The 21,822-nt window shown below is 45.8% G+C and overlaps 1 long non-coding RNA gene across 1 annotated transcript in view; it reads right to left on the bottom strand.

Annotated features, from left to right (window-relative positions):
- Window positions 1-21,822, bottom strand: part of LOC138580557 (uncharacterized) — a 319,738-nt gene that overhangs the window by 219,503 nt on the left and 78,413 nt on the right. The window contains exon 2 of the long non-coding RNA XR_011304291.1: window positions 7,545-7,640. This is a non-coding gene — a long non-coding RNA (uncharacterized lncRNA). The remainder of the gene's footprint in view (window positions 1-7,544; window positions 7,641-21,822) is intronic.

Raw genomic sequence — 21,822 nt, 5'->3', positions numbered from 1 at the left:
GGAGAGCATATGTCAGGCTAGACAAGATCTGGAAGGCAATACACCACCCACCCAGGAGGAGCCCTCTCCCAGCCTTTCTGTAAGGACAATACTTGGAAGAAGGTCCTCCCAGGCGGGAGTGCTACGTGACACCCCCCTTGTTCTCTAAGATCAGGAAAGGAGCTGCAGTAAGGGGTACAAACATACGGCTTTTAATACAGTGTAGCGTCCAGAGCAATGAATAGGAGGTGGGAGCCACCTGGAGGCTCGTGAGAGGAATGCGAGTCATGGAGCACAGTGAGCGAGGGGAAGACGGTTGGCACAGAGGAGAAGACGGAGAAGCGGACGACTGATGCATCGATTCCCCACTCCACATTACGCCCTTAGAAACTATTATATTTACATATTTTGTTAATACAAACAGTTAAGAAGTTATTTACTTTACCCACCCACGTTATATAGATATTAAAGGAGAGAGGGCGCTAGAGGGCCAACCAAGATGGCCGCCTTGGTCTAAGCTCCTTCAAAGCCCCTTATTAATCCTGCAAGATCCTGCCATATCCGGTACATTGGCGACTAACACGTCCTCACCTCTGACTTCCCAATCACCCTGCTATCATCCTGCGAGATCTGGAGCGAAATTGGCCCGGCCAAGCCCCCGAACGACCCGCATAGCCTTGAGGCCGAGCAATCTGTTGAAAACCCCGCGAGCCACCAAGCCATACAAGGCTGCCCCCACTCCGAGCAAGGCCCGGATGTCCTGTACCCCTTGAATGCTCCTGACCGCAGTAGTCGCGACGCGGACGTGGAGCGGAGAGAAAGCAGCGGATGCCTGTGGACGTGTAGGGGGCTCCTCCCTCCCCCCTCATCTCAGATCGCTTAGCGGAGCGGAGTCAGGGTGCCGGTGACGCACATTCCGTGCCGCCGTGGGGTAAAGGAGCAACAAGGTGAAGGACGAGCTGTCCCCCCCCCCCGCCCCGCATCCCCAGAGGTATGGTTTCCTGCCCGCCCGCGCCTGGAGCTGGGAGTGGGAACTCTCTGCGAAGCCCCAGAGCCTCGCACCGGCAACACAGCTCCGGACATCTGCGATTTGACAGCGCCGGTGAGAGAGGAGTCCAGAGACCAGCCGGCAAACAGAGGTACGGGGAGAGCGGGGGGGGAGCGAGGTTCCAGGAGCGCGTGTACATGCTGGGACACCCCCCGTCCCGGTGTACAGACTCAGACGACAGCGCCACCGGGATGGTCACTGAGCGGCGGATCCTCCCCCGCTTGCACTGCTTCAAAGGAGAGCTGCGGAACCCAGCGCACCAACACCATCTCCCTCAGTGAGGAGAGCAGCGGGGGACGCCCGCACCCGCCCGCGAGGGCCCATCCTAGCTCCATAAACACAGAGGAGGATTCTCCTCCCCAGGCACAAAACACCAGGACGCCTCCCACTACCAGGTGTCCCCGATACCTCATACGACGCAGGGACCCATTGCGTCCAACACCACAAAGGGGCAGGTGTAGCCCCACAGGCACAGAGGAGGACTATCCCCCTCCCCCTCTCAATACAGTACACCGGGCGCAAAACACCAGCACGCCACCCGCGGCCAGGTGCACCAGACACCCTCTACTACGCAGGGAACCATTTACATCTAGCAACACAGAGAGGCAGCTATGAATAACCCTCAGGGATACCCCCGACCCAGAGGAGAGATATGTGAGAGCGCTCCTCGGCCCTGCCAAGACCAGTCTCGCGCCCTCTCTTGGAAAGCAGGGAAAGAGACACAGCAGAGGCTCTGCCAAACATGCCCAGGCAGCCTTCCGCAAAGAGACTGCACTATCGCGTGGGCCCATCTCCGCCTTCCACAGAATACCACAAGTTGCCCCGCTTCTTTGAGAGCTTTGCAGGGCACGGCGAAACATAAACCAAAACCCAGAGCCACCGTCAAAGCCATAGGCCCAATGGGAAAATTAGATAAAGCCCAAAGGAAACTTACTTTTGAAGGTGGCACAAGCCCCCCGGCTACAAGAGGAACAGGAACCTCTATCTGGCTGCTCCCACCAAATGGAGTCAGAGCCACCCGTCCAAAATCAAAGAGGTCCTGTTAGAGCTAAAAGCAGGCATAGGCAGCCTAAACAATAAAATGGATGGCCTTGCTTCCAAGGTGGATCTCCTACAGCACCGCATAGATACCCACTCATAACGCTTAAATGAAGTTGAGCAAAGGGTGTCTAACCTAGATGACAACACAACAACCCTATCGAGCAAAGAAGCCTATTTGGAAGCCCAAATGAAAACGACTATCGCCAAATGCGAAGATTTGGAGGGCCGCTCAAGAAGAAATAATATCTGAATCATCGGAGTGAGAGAACACCAGTCACAGATGAAAATGGAAGACTGCGTAGAGTTGCTCTGTATATCCCTCTTCAGCCGGGAAGCCCTGTCTCACCTATTCATCGTAGAGAGGGCTCACAGAATCCCATCGTCCAGACCCGCTCCCGGCACGCCACCCAGGACAATCATTGCGAAACTACTTAACTACAGAGACCGCAATACCATTCTCCGTCTAGCCTGAGAGAAAGGAGATCTCCTCCACGAAGGGAACAAAATCCACTTCTACCCTGACTTCTCCCCCGCGGTCCAAACGCAGAGAAGATCCTTCGCCAATATCAAACAAAGGCTCAGAGTCAACCATATGACCTACTTGATGCTCTTCCCGGCACGGCTCAGAGTGCAGCACGGCGAGAAGGTCCACTTTTTCCAATCGTCAGAGGAGGTGAACGCTTTTCTAGACCAGATGGGCTGCCCGGATCAAAACCCCAATCGTCCTCGACCACAGAGAGAGAGAAACCACAGGAACCCACCATAAACTGATGAAGTCAGAGGCAGAAAACATCTCGACTAACTGCATTGAATTTACAGGAGCAAACACGAATTGTAATACCGCGGGGCTATGATACTTGGGAGGCCCCGAGTGCCCCTAGCACAGCATCTGTTCGTTTAACAAGTTTTTGTTTAGGGGTGGGACTTCAAACGACAGCCTGGCCACGCCAGGAACCGCCATCTGTTCAAGTTCATAAACGGGCAAGTTGGGGGTTGCCCGTGGAAAGAAGGAATAAGGAAAAGAGGGAGGGAAACGCGCCATTGGCCCACCACCCCCTAATCCACCAGCCACCATCACTTCTATTGTATCAAACATCATAGAACCCTCCAAATGTCTACCAAAATTCTGAATCAAACAAGCTACAACCCCTCCAAATAATATGAGCAAAATCAAAGCAAACATACCAATGAAACCGCTCGATTCAAAGTTGCAACATGGAACATAAGAGGAGGTAACCTCCCTTCTAAAACCAGGAAGATCCTACAATACTTGAGAAGACATGAGATTGACGTGGCAAAGATCCAAGAAATGCACCTACTCCCTGGAAAAGAGCATCTTTGGGCTCAGAGCTGGGGCTGCCACAGATACTTCTCATACTCGTCCTATTCCAGAGGGTTTGCAATCCTAATCAATAGGAGAATCAACTTTCGACTGGTTCACAAAGAGAAAGACTCCGAGGGCAGATCACTTCTAGTGTGCGGCATCATAGTGGGCCAGAAATTCATCTTCGTCAACTCCTATGGGCCCAACGTCGACGGAGCCAACAACTTTGACTGGGTTCTGATCCATCTCACCACCTAAGACCCGGCAAACATAGTCTGGGGAGGTGATATGAACACAGTACTAGTTTCATCGAGAGATAGATCGCGGACCACGCCTCAACCCAACCCCAAAGCTAGCCTTCAAATAAGGGAAATTTGCAAAGCTTTCGATCTCATAGACGCATGGAGAACAAAAAAAGGTGACCAACGAGGCTACACCTTCCATTCGTAGTGCACAACACGAACTCCAGGATTGACTACCTTTTCATCTCAGCAAACGGCCGATGATATGTGGCCCCTGCCAAATCCTACCGAAAACGTTTTCCGCCGCTACAGCGTTGGCGTTTTAAAGCAGGCTCCATGCATGACCAAGTTTTTGCCTCCGAAATAAGTGAGGAGATCTCTACATTCCTAGACTCCAACATAGGTTCCGTCGCCACAATGAGTACGATCTGGGAAACCTTAAAATGCTTCACCAGAGGAATCTGCTTGTCCAAGGAAAACGGCATCCCTAAACTCATCAGGCGGGAACTAACCAACAGCGAAGAGCAATTACGACGCCTTGAACTTAAGTGCACAAACGCGAATGACACAGCTTCGCATGCCACCCTAAGGGAAGAATTACAAAAATTCTGTTTTTGCGGCAGACCGCAAAATAAAATTCCTGAACCGCAACAAACAAGTCCGCCAATATGGCAAAGGTTAAAAACCCAGAGCCCTCCTAGCTAATTTGTTAAAAGCTGAAAGGAAACTAACACCGATAGAAGGAATACATTCCAAACAAGGCGTATTAATACATACCGACGAAGGAATCGCAGAAGAATTCAGGCTCTTCTACCAGGAACTATATAGCTCTAAACAACGCAAACTCAGACGCTCTACGAGAGTACCTCGAAAACAGAACTATACTGGGTTGAAGGACAGCTACGGGATCCCCTCAATGAATTTATCACACCAGAAGAGGTCACCGAGGCAATCAAAACCCTCCCCAGCCCAGACGGCCCAACGAGAGAATTCTATAAAGCATTTGCAGACACGCTGGCCCCCCTCCTAGCCGAAGTCTACCAGGAAGCGCTGGAAAAGGGATCCCTCCCACAGTCCACCTGCAAAGCCAACATAGTCCTCCTACACAAACCTGGCAAACCACCGGAAGAATGCGCATCATATCGCCCCATCTCCTTGCTTAACCTTGATAACAAAATCCTAGCTAAAGTGCTTACAAACAGGCTGATGCTGCTGATGCCCGCTGTGGTACTCGTGGACCAAGCAGGATTTATACCCGCACGCAACACCACCTTTGGCATTAGAAGACTGTTTGGCATCATCGAGGCTCTAGACCCGTCCCGAAAGGCAATCGCTGTTTTACTCGACGCCGAGAAGGCATTTGATTCGGTGGAATGGCCGTTCCTGTTTGCAGTGCTCACCAGGATGGAACTGGGAGCCTGCTTCATCAAGTTAATATCTCTATTATACACTAACCCTCGAGCCAGCATCATCACAGGCGCAGCAAAGTCAGCTCCCATAGAGCTGCAACAAGGCATCAGACAGGGCTGCCCACTCTCGGCCCTAATATTCGCCTTGATAATGGAGCCACTAGCCTCCAATCTACGAGAACAACAAAACCTCAGAGGACTCAAAATAGGCCCACACAAACTGATCATATCTCTGTATGCAGACGATGTTGCTTTGTTCATACGCGATGAAACTGAAAACCTGAACCCAGTCATGAGAGAGGTGATCAAATTCGGAGCAGTTTCCGGGCTAAAAATTAATCAGACGAAATCCATCATATTTTCGCTGACCCCGGCTACTAAGCTATTTACCAACGACTTCCAGTTCACTTGGAAGACGTCCCGAGTTCGCTACCTGGGGATACAGATGTCGCTAAGCTATCAGGACGTATTTCGAGACAACTACGAAGAAGTGGCGAAAACATTACAGGAAAAAGTTTCGCGATGGAAGACACTACCACTAACCCTGTGGGGAAGAGCCTCTTTGGTAAAGATGGTGATCCTCCCGAAGCTTCTGTACTTATTCACCAACATCCCAACAGGCTGATGCCCGCTGTGGTACTCGTGTACCAAGCAGGATTTATACCCGGACGCAACACCACCTTTGGTATTAGAAGACTATTTGGCATCATCGAGGCTCTAGACCCGTCCCGAAAGGCAACTGCTGTTTTACTCGACGCCGAGAAGGCATTTGATTCGGTAGAATGGCCGTTCCTGTTTGCAGTGCTCACCAGGATGGAACTGGGAGCCCGCTTCATCAAGTTAATATCTCTATTATACACTAACCCTCGAGCCAGCATCATCACATGCGCAGCAAAGTCAGCTCCCATAGAGCTGCAACAAGGCATCAGACAGGGCTGCCCTCTCTCGGCTACCGCAATCCTTCTTAAAGAGACTGAAAAGCATGGTCCTTGAGCTGCTATGGGCAGGCAAGCCTGCCAGAGTCGCACACTCAACACTGACCCTCCCAGTGTCCAGCGGAGGACTTGCCCTCCCAGACCTAGAGAAATACTTCTGGGCGGCACAAGCACAGTTCCTCAGTTATTGGTATTCCACGCAAATTATCAGACCCCACGTCCAAGTGGAGCGAGCCTTCGCGACACCCAATCTGCTGAGAGCAGTTATCCTCTGCCAGATTCCGATCCCCAGCAATACTATGAACCTAGGGCTCTCAACATACAAGATCTGGAAGAAAATCGCACAAAAGTATGAAGTGCAGACACGATACTCGCCCTTCCTCCCTATCAAATGTATACCGTGAATCCCATTGACGTCAGAGAAGGTCTTTCACCAATGGGTTGAGAAGTTACGCATAAACACACTGGGCGAACTCTTCATCGAGGACAGTTTTATAACCCCAAAGCAAGCAAAACAAAGAGGAGGGGACACAGCCCTCAATACATTGATCTATTTCAGAACCAGATATATCCTACAAACAATCTGGCCCCCCTTTCCACATCAACCTCCGACCTGGCAACTTCTCCATAAAGCAATCAAGGCGCAGGGGGAAGGCAGACTAGTATCGCAAATTTACAGATCCATCATTACCGACATAACGCCTACCAATGCCCGAGTAAAAGTCTGATTGGAAAGGTCCCTGCAAACAACCATTCCAGAGGAAGACTGGACATTCATCCTGAGACAAACACAAAAAATAGCCCTTAACTCGCACCTTAAGCTAATTAATTTTAATTACCTCCATCAAACCTACTTTACACCAATGAAAGCGAATAAACACCATCCCGAGTCTTCCTCCAAATTCGAAAGATGTGGCACCCCCGCGGCAGACTTCTTCCACCTGGCTTGGGACTGCCCCAAGCTAACCCCATTTTAGAACCAGGTCCTGGAGACGACAGCAGCAATTGTGGGTGAAGAGATACTGCCGGCCGTGGCCGAGACTGCTCTCGCCGCGCATAAGAAAACTCGCAGGTCTACTGCTAACACTCGCCCGGAGGAGAGTCGCCATGTCTTGGGGCCGTGGACCCCTCCCTACAGTCGCCAACTGGTGCAAGGACATACTCTACTGTCAGGACGTAGAGACAGACTTTGTTAAACTACTGCCCCAACACGCACACCCACCAGACATCTGGGGCCCAGTGGTATTATTCCTGATTAACAAAGCCGAAGAAACCCCCTCCTCTCCTTCCAGTACCCAATAAATCCAGGGCATGAACTTGCAACCAATCCAATCCATTGACTTAACTCCCTGAAGGAGTGAAACCGAGTTGGGTTGAACAAATCCATGGAGGCACAGAACAATGAGGCGAAGTGGAGCGGTGGGGCGGTGGGAGACAGGGTTGAGGGAATGGCACAAAGTCAAATCCACCCTAATGTGGGTGAGAATGTTTGTATTAAGTTGAGAAAATCCCAAAATAAAGGTTTTAAAAAAAATATAGATATTAAAGTACTCCCTATTCACTTACTTGCATATGCCCCTTCTTTAACGAGGAAGTTCCCACGGCCGTTGAGAAGGATCTCCGGCCGACTGCAGATAGGGGCATGGCAACGAACGACGCCACCTATATAAAAAAAAGGGAAGTAGAAAAAAAAGATTGCGCGCATGCGTACAGATTTCATAAATTAGATTGACAGCACAATAACTTGTCAGCTAATTTGCCGGCCATCATAAGGTCAGGCATCTACTACATCATTGCAGCAGTACAATACAGAAAGTATCGGGTAATCATCATCTGATCATCTTCATCCTCGCAGCACTACATTATTGAATTACTGGGCAATAATCACCCGATCACCCTCATCCTCACAGCAGTACATACAGAAATCATTAGATCACCCTCATGCTCGCAGCAGTACTTTTATAGCAGAATTGCTGGATATTATTACAAATAAGCACTGCACAGCGATTTATCGTTTATCATTGTTCAGTAGACCACAGTAAGTGCATTCCAGTATAGAAATTCAAACAATATCATAAACCACACTGCATTAGAAGCTAATAAAAACAAGAAGTACATTTTTCTATCAGTACGGCTCACAGAGGTGGTGGAGATGCATGGTGTACCAGCTCCTCAAATGTTCATGCCTGATATAGGGGAACCTATATTACCTTGGAAGAGGTGGCTTAATGTATTTGAAAATTATGCCAGTGTGGTGTGTGGGACCAATTACAGTGTAGAGAAAAAGAAGTCTTTATTGCTACACTGTCTTGGACCAGCTGGTCAAGAGAAGTATGAAGATCTACCAGATCTGTCGGTAGGTGAAAGTGGCGACATGAATGAGTATGAGAAAGCAATTCAAAAATTGAACAAACATTATGAAAAGAAAATCAGTACAATTCTGAAGAGGTGCAAACTTGGGAAGAGAGTTAAACAAGAGAGTGGAACAGTATGTTACAGCATTGAGAAAGTTAGCAAGGACATATACATTTGATCAACAGCTGGAAGAAAGGATAAGAGATCAGTTCATGTTAGAGTGTGGGAGTAGTAAAGTCAGAGAAAAACTGTGGGCGGAGGATGATCCCTCATTGGATGATGTATTAAAAATGGCCAAAGAAGTAGAACACACATAAAAATGTGTGAAGACTTTAGAAAGCAGAATAAAAGAAATGTCGACCAAGGCAGTGGTTAGTGCTGTACAATCAGATGTGGAATATATAGTTGCAACTGTTGAAAATGAGACCAAATGAGCAAATACCTACCTTCAAGTGGATAGGAAGATAAAGTTTGATAACAGGTCAATTTCTGAGAAGAGAGATGTCCAAGACGGAAAATACAGAAATAAAAAAACAGAAGTAGAACACCTGAATCGAGGTGGATATGCCCAAAGAGGAAGAGGGAGAACTGTGGCAAGAACTTGTTATAGATCTGGGAGCCCGTCACATTGGGCAAGTAGTCGTGTCCTGCTTTGAAGATTATCTGTAGAAACTGCAGAGGAAGAGGTCATTTTGCCAGGTGTTGTAGAGGCAGGCGAGGATCATCAAACACAAATTGGGTTTGTGGTGACTATGATGATGAGGAAGAAGAATGTGTCTTCATGGTTTCAGATGAAGGTGAAGAAATTTATAGTCCAAGAGCAACCATTGCAGTGAAGGGCCATCCCATAGTGATGATGGTAGACTCAGGAGCCAGATATTCGTTGATTTCAGAGAAAGTAAAGAAGAGTTGTGGACCGTAATTTCTTAATGAAGTAGATATTAAACCAAGGGTGTATGGTGGAGCAAAAATGGAGTTGATTAGTTAGTTCAATGCTGTATTCATGTTCATGGGAAGACAGGCGGAAGGTTGCATCTATGTTTCAAAGAATGGAACATCTTTGTTATTGAGTTGGACTCATCAAAAACGTTTAAAAGTTTGTTTGGATCCCAATGCGAGTTATTCAGTGCTGTTAGTAGAAGGAACTAGAACTAAAGCGAGTATGGAGAGAATTTGAGATGAAATCTTCAGAGAAAATGTTATTGGATGTGTAAAAGGTGTAACAATTCGCATCTTGCTCAAATCAGGCACTAGATCAGTTGCTCAGAAACTACGCAATGTACCACTGTCACTTAGAGAAGAAATTAAACTTGAATTAAAAAAGTTGGAGGATCAAGGGATAATTGAACGCATAGATGCTTCTGATTGGGTGTCACCAATGTTGGTGGTCAGGAAAAGCTCAGGAAAGATTAGGTTGTGCATCGACATGAGAATATTGAACAAGTGTATTATCCCGGAAAGGCACCCATTGCCAAATATTCAGGAATTAATTTCTACAATAGGTCCAGCCAAACTATTTTCGACATTGGATTTAACAGCTGCATATCATCAAGTGAAATTACATAAGGACTCTAAACAGTTAACAGCATTTATTACTCCGGAGGGGTTATATCAATTTCGGCGGATGCCTTTCAGATTGATATCAGCAGCCTCAGTTTTTCAGAAAGCCATGTACAGAATTCTAGATGGAGAGAATGGTGTAATCTTTTTCCAAGATGACATACTGGTCTATGCAAACAATGAGGAAGAGCATAACAGAAGATTGGACAGGGTTTGCAGAAAACTACATGAGGCAGGAATGATATTAAGTAAGGAGAAATCAAAAATGAAAAGGAAGGATATTGAATACTTAGGACATGTGATATCTGGAGATGGGATTGCGCCAAAAAAGGAGTTGGCAGAATCAATAAAATCTATGGTAACCCCTGAGAGCAAAGAACATCTCAGAACATTTCTTGGCATGGCAGAATACTATGCAAAGTTCATGAAAGGATTTTCAGATCATACAGTTAATTTGAGAAATATGCTAAAGGTTCATAAGAAATTTGAATGGGATGAAGAGTGTGAAAGTGAATTTTCTTTCATTAAAGCAGCCTTAACAAAATCTCCAACACTCCAGAACTATGTGAGGGGAAGAATAACGGTGATCACCAATGATGCCAGCAAAGTGGGGCTGGGTGCAGCTCTAGTACAGTATCATGGAGGAAAGGAATTGGTGATAGCCTTTGCTTCACATTTACTCAAAAGTGCGGAGAAGGCATATGCCACCATAGAGAAAGAGGCTCTTGCGATTAGGTGGGCTACGGAGAAATTCAGGAGTTTCATCTGGGGTGTCAAGTTTGAAATTCACACTGACCACAAACCTCTTGTTGAAGTGTTTGCCACAAAAGGGTTGGACAAAGTGTCGAGTAGGATTCGCAGATGGGTGTCTAGGCTGCAAGCATTTTATTTCAACATGCTCTATATTCAGGGAATGAAGAACTGCACAGCGAATTGTTTATCTAGTCTAACCAGCTATGATGATATGAGTGAATATGTAAATGAACAAGAAATGATTTGTGAAATAGTTGATCCGGCAATATCCAAACAAGAATGGGATGAGGTGATGACTCGGGATGATGCCCTTCTGCAAGTAATAAAAAATGTGGAAGATTCAAAAATAGCTGGCAGTGGAGTAGCAGCTTAGCTCAACTCTCCCTGAAGACATTTACAAGATGTTACTATGAATTCCAAGAAAAAGATTGGAGAGGCTGAAAACCCTGCTTGAAAGAAACCCAAGCAGATTCCAGAGATGGAGGATACCCCAAGCATTCAGGATGTCTACAAGATCATTCTTCAGGTGGCCCAAGATGTTTGTGATATCAAACTGACTATGGTTGAGCTCAACTTGAAAACTGGTCAGCTTGATGGCAGGGTTACAGACTTGGAAAAATGAGCTCTGATATAGCTGGCAGCTTCCAGGCTTACAATAATCTGAAATCTGACTTACAGAAAGAAAAATAACAGCGCTTGGAATTGGAATTGAGGATAAGGGCTAAAAACATCAGATTGGTTGGAGTGGATGACTCTGCTGGAAATTAAGATTTACCTTCCTTTATTATTCAAGTTTTTAAGGAGAGTTTTCGTTGTACTTCAATCAAGATGGGAGACATTGATAATGCTTTCAGGATTGGTAAACGCCTGGGGGTTAAGGCGAGGCATATTTTGGTTTCCTTTTTGAATCAAAGATCAAAGGAATGCTTGATGAATGCTGCCAGACTAGTGGGAAATGCCTCTTTCAAAGGTAAATCTGTTTTTATTTACCCTGATCTTCCTAAAGAGATCCTGCTCCTGAGGAGGTCATTTAGAGGTGCTAGAGACTTGTCCAAGCAACTTAACCTAAAGGCCTTTCTCAGCAGGAATAATGTCTTTACAATTATATTCCCTGATGGTGAAAAGAGCACTTCAGACCCGGTACAGGCTCTAAGCTGGCTGGAGATATAGAAGAGGGACCTTCCTGAGCCAACTCTCATCAGTGAATGATCTTGGTTTTGCTTATTTTAATATCACTTTTCCTTATTTTTGACATGTTTTTTGGCATACTTAAAATGGCGCCGGTGTGTAATGACAGTTAACGTTGCTGGAGTTTGAAAATCTACAATGGAACTTCTTTCGCTTTGTGACTTTCTACATATTACGTATGGCTCCTGTGACTCACTCAGGATTGTAATCTGTGGCCCTCGATCCACGCTCCGCGTTGATTCCTGCTTTGTGCTTTCGTGTGCAAGTTTGAAAAAAGAACCCTCATGCTGTGACGCATGACGCAGGACGCGACGATCAGCTGATCTGTTGCCGGCTGTGTTTTTCGGTCAGCGAATCCTCATTGGATGCGCGATGCCTGCGCTTTCGGCTTGAGGAGCGTGGTCATGGGCGCTCCTACAGCTGATCCCGTCACAAGCTCGTGGATTCGGAATATAAGGGGGATTCGTGTTAAGGTGTGTTGAGGTATGTGATGTGTCTGTTTCTGAATCGCTGTTCCCCCGCCTCAGATGGGCTCGAGCGCCATGCTCCGTCACGGGCATGTGATTCCTGACTATGCAAGAACGTGAAATCTGCAGGGAAGGGGACGGGGCTGTCTTCAAGAAGAGTCTGCTAGGTTTGTTATTCACCTGGATGCCCGGTAGGGGATACAGAACTGAACCCGGCTCAGCTTGCACATTTGGAAGGTGCTTGGACAAGTGGTTATGACATTGAGGGTGGCACTGTGTTAATCTAGGTAGAAACGATGCAGGGAATATGTCATCACTTGAAGTTTATCCCTCATGATAAACAAAATTTTAATCAACTGCTTTGAATGCCTAGGCTCTATAGTATAATGCGGGTTTTATGCTTTTTTTGAACATCTAAAGGGTGCCTAGAATATACTATTTATGGAGTGATTCGGCTTTCGTATCAATCCCTGTGGGTGTTTTTCAGTTTTCGGCTGCAGTCCTAGGACTCTTCACATATGTATTTTGTTACTGTAGTGGTTTTTGTATACTGCTGTTATGGAGCGCGGTTGTTTTAGATAGGTGCCTGATTGAAGGTTGTTTTGTGTGGTTTACTGGGGGAGGGAGCTTTTAGGGTCCTTGTGGGTTTCCTTTATTTGCTTTGGGTTGCAGTTATGCAATGTCTTTGAAATGGTAAATTTGATGCAGTATGTAATGATTGAATTACTTGGGAGAGGTCCTGGAGATGGTTCCAATGTTTTTTTAATTGTTTTTAGGCTGAATAGACTTCACAGTCTAGACTGTTCTCGTTGTTTTGTACACTATGTTTTTTGGTCTTTCGTGTGTGTATTTTATTTTTCAGTTTTTTGTTTTTCTGTCTTTGCTTTTCCTGTTTTTTGCTTTTCTGTTAATGGTGTAATCATGACTTCACGACCAAGTGGGACGGACAATGATCTCTGTGTTGTCTCTTGGAATGTGAATGGGGTCAATAACCTACTGAAGAAAAAGAAAGTGTTTACCATGTTACATGACATGCATGCTGATATATGCTTTTTACAAGAAACTCATATTTTGGCTGATGAAATTTCTAGGTTAGAAAGGGAGTGGGTTGGTTCCGCCTATGGCTCTTCCTTTTCATCAAGATCAAGGGGCGTTGCCATTTTGTTTCGGAAGAAACTGCCCATCAAAGTATTGAGAGAGTGCACTGATAAGGATGGTAGAATGATTGCCTTGTTGGTTGAGATTCAGGGGTAAATTTTAACTCTTTGTAATGTGTATGCTCCAACGGTGGACGATGGCTCCTTTTTTAGAATGGTTGCACAAACTCTTTTAGAACTGAACACATCTAATATTCTTCTTGGGGGGGGGGGACTTTAATACTGTTGTCGATCCTATGCTTGACAGAAGTCAGGTCAGGCGGGTGTCACGGAGTGATCATCATCATCGGGCGCTTAGGTCGCTCTTGGAAGAACACAATTTGAAAGACAATTGGCATTTTAAGAACCTTGACAAGCGTCAATACAGTTTCTTTTCTAGTGCCCATGGAGTGTTTTCTAGACTTGACATGATTTTTACGGGAGGGACGGTGACGGAAGGTTTAGTCTCTTGTAATATTGGCAATATTTTATTGAGTAACCATGCCCCAGTTATGATGTGTTTGAAACTTACATTTCGGTGTGATAGGAGTTTTTCATGGAAATTGGACACGTCTATTTGGTTGGATGATATTTTATAACAAATTGTTTCTGAGGCTAACTATTTTATTGTAGAGAACCGCTCAGATGAGATCAGTGTAGCGAACATGTGGGAAGCATTTAAATGTTGTATGCGTGGAATTTGTCTAGGGCTGTCTAGTGGTAGACGGAAGAAAGAGGAAAACAAAAGACCGGATCTTGACCTATGAATCAGTGAGATTTCTTGGGATTTGATGCTTGATCCGGCTGACTCTGTCAAGTTGGCGGTTTTGAAAAAACTTAAAAACTTAAAAAAAGAAAAGGAGGATTTTTTGTCACTCAGAGCGGAACATGGTTTATTTTACTCTAGGTGTACATATTTTGAAAAAGGAGAACGTTGTGATAGATGGCTCGCATACAGGTTGAAAAAAAAGGTATCAGAATCAGCAATTGCTTCTGTGATTGACCAGGAGGGAAGAATTACGTTTGATCCCAGGAAAATTAACTCGGTTTTTCGTGACTTATACGAGAATTTATATAACATTGAGGCTAGTATCTATGGTAGAGGTGAGGACTTCTTTGGAAATTTAAATTTTCCTAGAATTCAGGATGCAGAGCTTGATCTTCTTGGTGCAGTGATAACGGTTGATGAGATCAAATGAGCTATTTCAGAGCTGATTGTTGGTAAATCCCCGGGCCCAGATGGACTCCCCTGTGAATTTTATAGAATTCTCCCGAACTCTGCCCTAGAGCTCTTCAGAGATATGTTAATTTCTAGTAGATTGAATGGGGCATTGCCTAAAAGTACAAGTCATGCTTCTATCTCAGTTTTTTTGAAAAAAGGAAAGGACAGCAATCTTCCTGCAAATTACAAATTACCATCCAATCAGTCTTATCAATACCGATAATAAGATTCTAGCCAAGGTCCTTGCCTTACGTTTGGTAAAGTTTTTGCCTACCTTAATTGATGAGGAACAATCTGGATTCATGAAAAATAGGCGTACGTCTAGCAATATTAGGAGATTGTTACTTACCATGGAAATCGCTAATACGGTGGGCAGTGATGCCGCTGTCCTTTCCCTTGATGCAGAGAAAGCTTTCGGCAGGGTTAGTTGGGATTACTTGTATTCAGTTTTGAGGATGATGAATCTAGGTGAAGAGTTCATTTCTTGGGTTTCTCTTTTATATGCCAGTCCAACGGCTGATGTTAAGACTAATTGGGTGGTCTCGGAGCCTTTTTGTTTGAAACGGGGCACTCGTCAGGGGTATCCTTTTTCACCTCTTTTATTCATTTTAGCAATCGAACCTTTAGCGGTTTGCATCAAAAATGAACCAGGTTTACAAGGTGTAAGTTGCTGGGGTGTTATGCAAAAGGCGTGGCTGTATGCAGATGATCTCTTGTTAGTGTTGCAGAATTTGGATGTGTCCCTGCCCTGTCTGATGCGGATATTGTCTGGTTATCACAAATGTTCAGGTTACAAGATTAATTGCTTGAAGTCGGAAGTGTTGCCCCTGTCCCACAGGTGTGATAAGACTCTGGTCACAGGGCTGGGATTTACTTGGTGTGACGTGCGCTTGCGCTATTTGGGAGTATGGCTGACGTCTCCTGTCTAATGGGTATTAGACAGGTCTCTGATTTAGGGAAGGATGATCGGTGGTTGACTGCTTCTGAGCTGAGAGAAAGATCGAATTTTGGTGATTTATCGGATTCTGCTTATAGATGTCTGAGGAGGTCTGTGGGTGAGGTTGACTGGTCCTGCTCCTTGGATTTGAACATCTTTCTGGCCGATTCTAATGGGAAGGAGGGTGGTCTGGCCAGTAGACTATATAAGTTGATCGTGTCACATTATCGAAGTAATGACAAATTGCGGGAAGTTTGGAGTGAGAGGATTGGGTCTGAGATTGATATTGGTTCCTGGCAGAATATGTGTGGTAATGTCTCCTTGTGTTCGCTGAACTTGAGTGAAAGGTCTCGACAAATAAAGTTTCTAAATCGCGTATACTGGTGCCTGGAAACACTACATAAAAGAGGCATGACCGACAGTGACGAGTGTTGGGGTTGTGTTCGGGATGTTGGGACTTTGGAGCACATGCTATGGAGCTGTGTGCGGGTCAGAGATTTTTGGAACAAAGTCTGTGATGCGTGTGACAGAATTATGGGTAGGGGGTCTGACCTGGATTTTAGGACGGTGATCCTAGGTGATGATTCCGGGTTGGCTGATATCAGCTCCGCCCTTAAAAAATGTTTTTATAGAGCTTCCATTGTGGCCAAGAGGTTGATTCTTGGAGGATGGAAAGGTCGGATCCCTCCTTCTTTTGAAGAATGGGTCCAGGAAATGCACTGCCTGTCAAGAACAGAAAAATTGATTTACAAATTGAAATGTAAATTGTCTTTATATGAGATCTGGAATGTTTAATGATTTCTTTTTTTATTTTTTTTATTCTTTCTCTTCTGTAATTGCCTGATTGTTGCTATGTTATTGCTTCTCTACATAATTGAAAATAAATAAATTAAAAAATAAAAAATGTAAAAGAAATGTGGAAGAAGCTAATTGGAATAAAAACAAGATAACAGAGGCTGGGGTGCTTTTGTTTTGGAATGTCAGACATGAACTATATGTCCAAAGTGGATGTTTAATGAGAAGTGACAAGCTGGTACCACCGAAGGGACTCAGAGACAAGATCATCCAGTTAGGACATGAAGGCCATCAAGGAATGATGAAAACGAAGCAAAGGAGAAGCAACACATATTGGTGGCCTGGATGCGATCTGCAAGTGGAAAGAAGAATAAGGATCTGTATCCTTTGTATGAAAAGTGATGACAAAGTGTGTGTGGGAGCGAGTTAGCCAATGGTGTTGAGAGATATCCCTGAGAGGGTCTTGAAGACAGTTACATTTGATATATTGGGTCCAGTTTGGAGTGATGGAGGCGTTTCGTATTGTATTGTTATGATTGATATGTTGACGAGATGGGCGGAAGTAACCATAATGCCTTATGTTACGACCCGGACAGTTATTAAGTTTGGGGAGGAAGTCTGTGAGCGTTAGGGGTATCCCGAGGAGGTACTATTCGATATTGGACCTCAGTTTAAATCCAAAGAAATGAAGAAATATTTTGATGAGAGGCCGATTGTTCATATAGTGTGTGCTATCTATCAGGGGTGTTGCTAGGTCTGGAAAAGACCCGGGGCTACACTAATGTTGGAACTGTTGGGACTGGGGGCTAGCTGGCCTTTTGGTTGTAGTTCCTTAAATTCTATCCGGGGCTACAACAAAAAGACCAGGGGCTATAGCCTCCTTGGCCCCCCCTAGCAATGCCTATGCTATCTATCATCCCCAGTCCAATGGGGTGGTTGAGAGTTATAATAGAGTGATAAAGGATGCCATAAAGTTAACATGGTCTAATGGGAGAGATTGGAGAGTGGAAGTAAAGAAAACTGTGTTGGCTCATAGATTTACGCCACATTGCACCACGGGAGTCTCCCCATTTGAGTTAAGCAGAGGAAGGAGAGCGAATACTAAGTTGTTTCCAGGATGGATGAATGCAGTTGCTGGTACGGGTGTTCATTTGAGCAATGTGACAGAGAATATTCAGAAAAGACAGGTGATTGTCCCGGGAGGATAGCTGAGCGGCAACGTGTTCGCCTTGAAAGCAAGACGGCACAAAGCAACACAGGTTCGATCCCCGGGTCCGCGCTCAGAAACCTCTGGGTATATAAGCGCGTTATAAGTACGCAACTAAGATAACAAAAAAAAAACAATTACGCAACTAAAAAATAATCGATTCCTCTAACAGCACCTTGATGCCTGCGGGCTGTGTGAGCGCTTTAAAAATGCAAATAAATAAATAAATAATCAACAAGGAACAGTATGATAAAAAGAGATACAAGAAAGGTGGGTTACCAGAAGTGGGAAGGTGGGTTAGAATCAAACTTCCAGTAGTACTGAGAGAAAGTGGGTGTTGTTGGTCGAAACATGTGGAAGTAGTGGAAGTGTTCAAACATGCGTTGAGGACTAGTGATGGAAGAGTATGGAACAATGAGAGATTGATGGTTTTGAAGGAAAGAGTAAGAGGAGATGAGTTATATGGAATGGATGGAGGGAACAAGTCTGGTGAGAACAAATCTGTTTGAGGTGTTGGAAGGAATGATGAAGTTCAGACATTTTCCTTGACACAAGATACAGATATGCAACGGATGTGGATGTTGTCCAGAGAAGTGATTAAGACGTCATCAAGAGCTGGCAGAACATACAATAGACCTAGACACTTATTAAATTATGAAGAATTTTAATTGTGGAGGTCTTCTCAATTAAAGAGAGGGGGTGTGTAGCATCCAGAGCAATGAAAAGGAGGTGGGAGCCAGCTGGAGGCTCGTGAGAGGAACGCGAGGCATGGAAAACAGTGAGCAAGGGGAAGATGGTTAGCGCAGAGGAGAAGTCGGAGAAGCAGACGACGGATGCATCGATTCCCCACTCCACATTACGCCCTTTGAAACTATTATATTTACATATTTTGTTAATACAAACAGTTAAGAAGTTATTTACTTTACTCACCCAAGTTATAGAGATATTAAAGTACTCCCTATTCACTTACCTGCGTATGTGTCACGCTCACCTGGGTCTCTGCGGGAGCAATGGAGTCCTTCGGATCCTTCCTCGCGTAACCCCGGGACTGGGAAGCAGACCTGCCAAGAGAATAGATGTTTAGAGAGGGGTTGGTGAATAGACTTCTAAACCTCCCTCCGCCCTCCCTGTGTCCCTGTGGAGTATCTACCCTTACTGGGGTGTGGCTCACCTTTTGTATTAGAGTGGTGCGCTCTCCATCCTCCATCTGCAGGGGCGCTAAAGCATGGGATTCAGAGCCAATTGCAGGCAGTTGAGTGTGCAAGGTGCACTTTCCGGAGTTCGCCCAGTTACAGCACTGGGTATGTCCGTAAATTCAATGAAAGACGAGCCCACAGGTAAGTCCAACTGTGTGTGGCAAGTTCAACCAGTTGCTTCACTGGATTGTGCCTTGTCTTTGTAAGGTGGGCGGTTGCGTGAGAAAAGCTGAACGTAGTAACGCTGTTTATTGACTTTCACAGGTTTCAAAACGGTCTGCAAGCTGGTTGCAGGAGTAGAGAGAATAGTTCCGCTAGCAACAACTCAAACGGTAAGTTCTGTGATTGGCGGGAGACTGATGTTTTATTTTGCATACATGCGCTTACTTGCACTGACTTTTGTTCTTTCTTCCGTAGGGTTTATCCGATGCTCGGAAGAATTGCTGAGCGGGTCCGGAGCACGGAAGAACTGCAGAGCGGGTCCCGAGCGCTGGAGGACTGAAGATCGGGTCCGGACGCGTGGAAGAGTGGAGATCCACCTGATCGCGAAGAAAAAACAGCTGACGGTGATCCCAGGATATCCGAGCGATGAGAGAGGAAACTGGTAGGTTCGCTCCAAGCTGCAGGGTGGCTGAAAACAGATGGGCATCCAAGCGGCGGTGAACGTGTGCACGAGGCAACAGAAGGCACACAAAGCATGGACCAAATCTTGGGTGTGCCTTATATAGGCAGCCACACCCAAATACTAGAGCGTGCCTTACAGTTCTCACATTTCCTGGATGTCCCTAAGCAGCCATGTTGATGGTATAAGGAAGTGGATGGGGAAAAAACAAGCCCCTAAGAGTGTGTTCCTACCAACAGTTTCTCAGTGCATTTTTTGCTTGCCAGGCCCTCAGCCATCTAGCACCAGCTTGTGTTACAGGCCTTATCCCACGTGTTTGTGTTCCCATGCTGGTACCCATGACAGTCCTCCCCCTCAAACCCACCCAAGGATGTTCTCCATGGTCCAGGTTTGGTGGGGTTATCCTGATGGAATTTATGCAATAGCCGGGGGGCATGAATGTTTTCACTTGGCTCCCATGACCTATCCTGTGGCCCATACCCTTTCCAGTCTATTAGATAGTATAGGGATCCCTTGGTTATCTTAGAGTCCAGAATCCTTTTGACTTCATATTCTGGTTCGTCACCTTCTACTACAATTGGAGATGGGGGTGTTGCTACTCGTGCATCCGGGTGCATTGGTTTTAGCAGTGAAACATGGAACACCGGATGTAAGCGCATGTGGGGTGGTAAGGTTAGTTTCATAGCAACTGGGGAGATTATTGCTTCGATTGGAAATGGGCCTAAGAACTTTAGTTGGAATTTCCTTGGACCACTTAATGCTACATGTTTCGATGCTAGTCACACCGAATCTCCGATCTGGTAGTTTGAGGCCTTTTCTCTGTGTTGATCTGCATACCTTTTTGTGTTTCTTTAGCAATCTGTAAATGTCTCACTGTTTCCTTGGCAGCCTGGGTGATCTGTTCATGCAAGGTCTTGACCGCCGGCATTTCAACTGCTTCTGGTGGATCGTATTTCGAAGTTCGTGGGTTCCGTCCGTATAAAGTATAAAATGGAGTCAGTTGAGTAGAGGCGTGTGTAGAATTGTTGTATGCATATTCTGCCATCCATAAGATCTCCAACCAAGCATGATTTGTTTGGTGTAACAGACAACAAAGGTATTGCTCCAGGGTTTGGTTTGTGCATTCCGTCTGCCCGTCGGTCTGTGGATGGTGACTGGTGGATAAGCAAATTTTCACTCCTGCTAATGCACAACATTTCTTCCAGAATTGGGATATAAACTGACTTCCTCTGTCAGATATTACCACGGTTGGAAACCCATGTAATTTCACTATGTGGGTGAGGAAGTTCTGGGCTAATACTTGAGTCGAAGGTATTCCTTTCAAGGGTATAAAGTGGGCCATCTTAGAAAAAAGGTCAACCACCACCAGAATGGTGGTGTACCCGGAGCAGGAAGGTAGATCCGTCACAAAATCCATCGACACTATGTGCCAGGGAGCTTGAGGTATATTTAGGGGTTGTAGTAGACCGGCTGGTCTTTGCCTTGATGCCTTATTTTGAGAGCATATCCCGCATGAGTTCATGAAATTCAATGGGTTGTTCTGCCAGGTCGGCCACCAGTAATGTCTCTTTACTTTGGCCAAGGTTTTGGCCCCCCGGGTGACCTTCCAGGGGCGAACTGTGGTAACTAGTGAGAATCTTTTCTTGAAGTGCACGTGTAGGTAGATATAGGCGCCCTCGGAAATAGGGGAGTTCGTCCTGTAAGGAAAAGTGAGCCCCCTTCTGGTCCAAGGTTCTTAGTTCTTCAGCGGGAATGCTATTCTTCACTTCTTTCTTGGACGCATCCAGTGGGGAGAGAGAACTATCGCAAAGGCCTAGGATCTTTTCACTGGCAATTATGTCCACTGGGTCAGGATTATTGTAGGCCTCTTCTCCTTTGCCGATGGGCTATAATGCGTCTGCCGTTCTTGACTCCGGGTCGATAAGTGATTACGAAGTCATATTCGGTTAAAAACAATGTCCAGCGAAGTTGTCGTGATGACTGGGCTTTAGCTGAGCGCAAGTATTGTAGGTTCCGATGATCGGTTATGATCGTGATGGTATGCTTAGCGCCGAGTAAATAGTGCCTCCACTCCTTGAGAGCGTCCTTGATTGCTAAGAGCTCTTTGTCTGTTATGGCATAGTTTAGCTCCGCTGGAGAAAATTTCCTTGACCAAAATGCCACTGGGTGTAAGTGGCCAGTTGTTGGATTGCGCTGAGAGAGGACGGCTCCCATGGCTACACTGGATGAGTCGGTTTCTACGATGTAAGGGAGATCTGGTTGAGGGTGCTGTAGCACAGGGGCGGAGGTGAACCTGTCTTTGAATGCACGCAATGCTTCTTCGGCAGCTGGCGTCCACTCAAACTTCCGGTGCTTACGGAGAAGTGAGGTAATCGGATGCACCAGGTGAGAAAAACCGGGTATGAA

The sequence above is a fragment of the Ambystoma mexicanum genome, chromosome 3p (assembly GCF_040938575.1).
Source record: "Ambystoma mexicanum isolate Mex_15411 chromosome 3p, UKY_AmexF1_1, whole genome shotgun sequence".
Taxonomy (NCBI): Eukaryota; Metazoa; Chordata; class Amphibia; order Caudata; family Ambystomatidae; genus Ambystoma; species Ambystoma mexicanum.
Note: the sequence above shows the minus strand (reverse complement) of the source record. Positions and strands in the feature narration are given on the sequence as shown.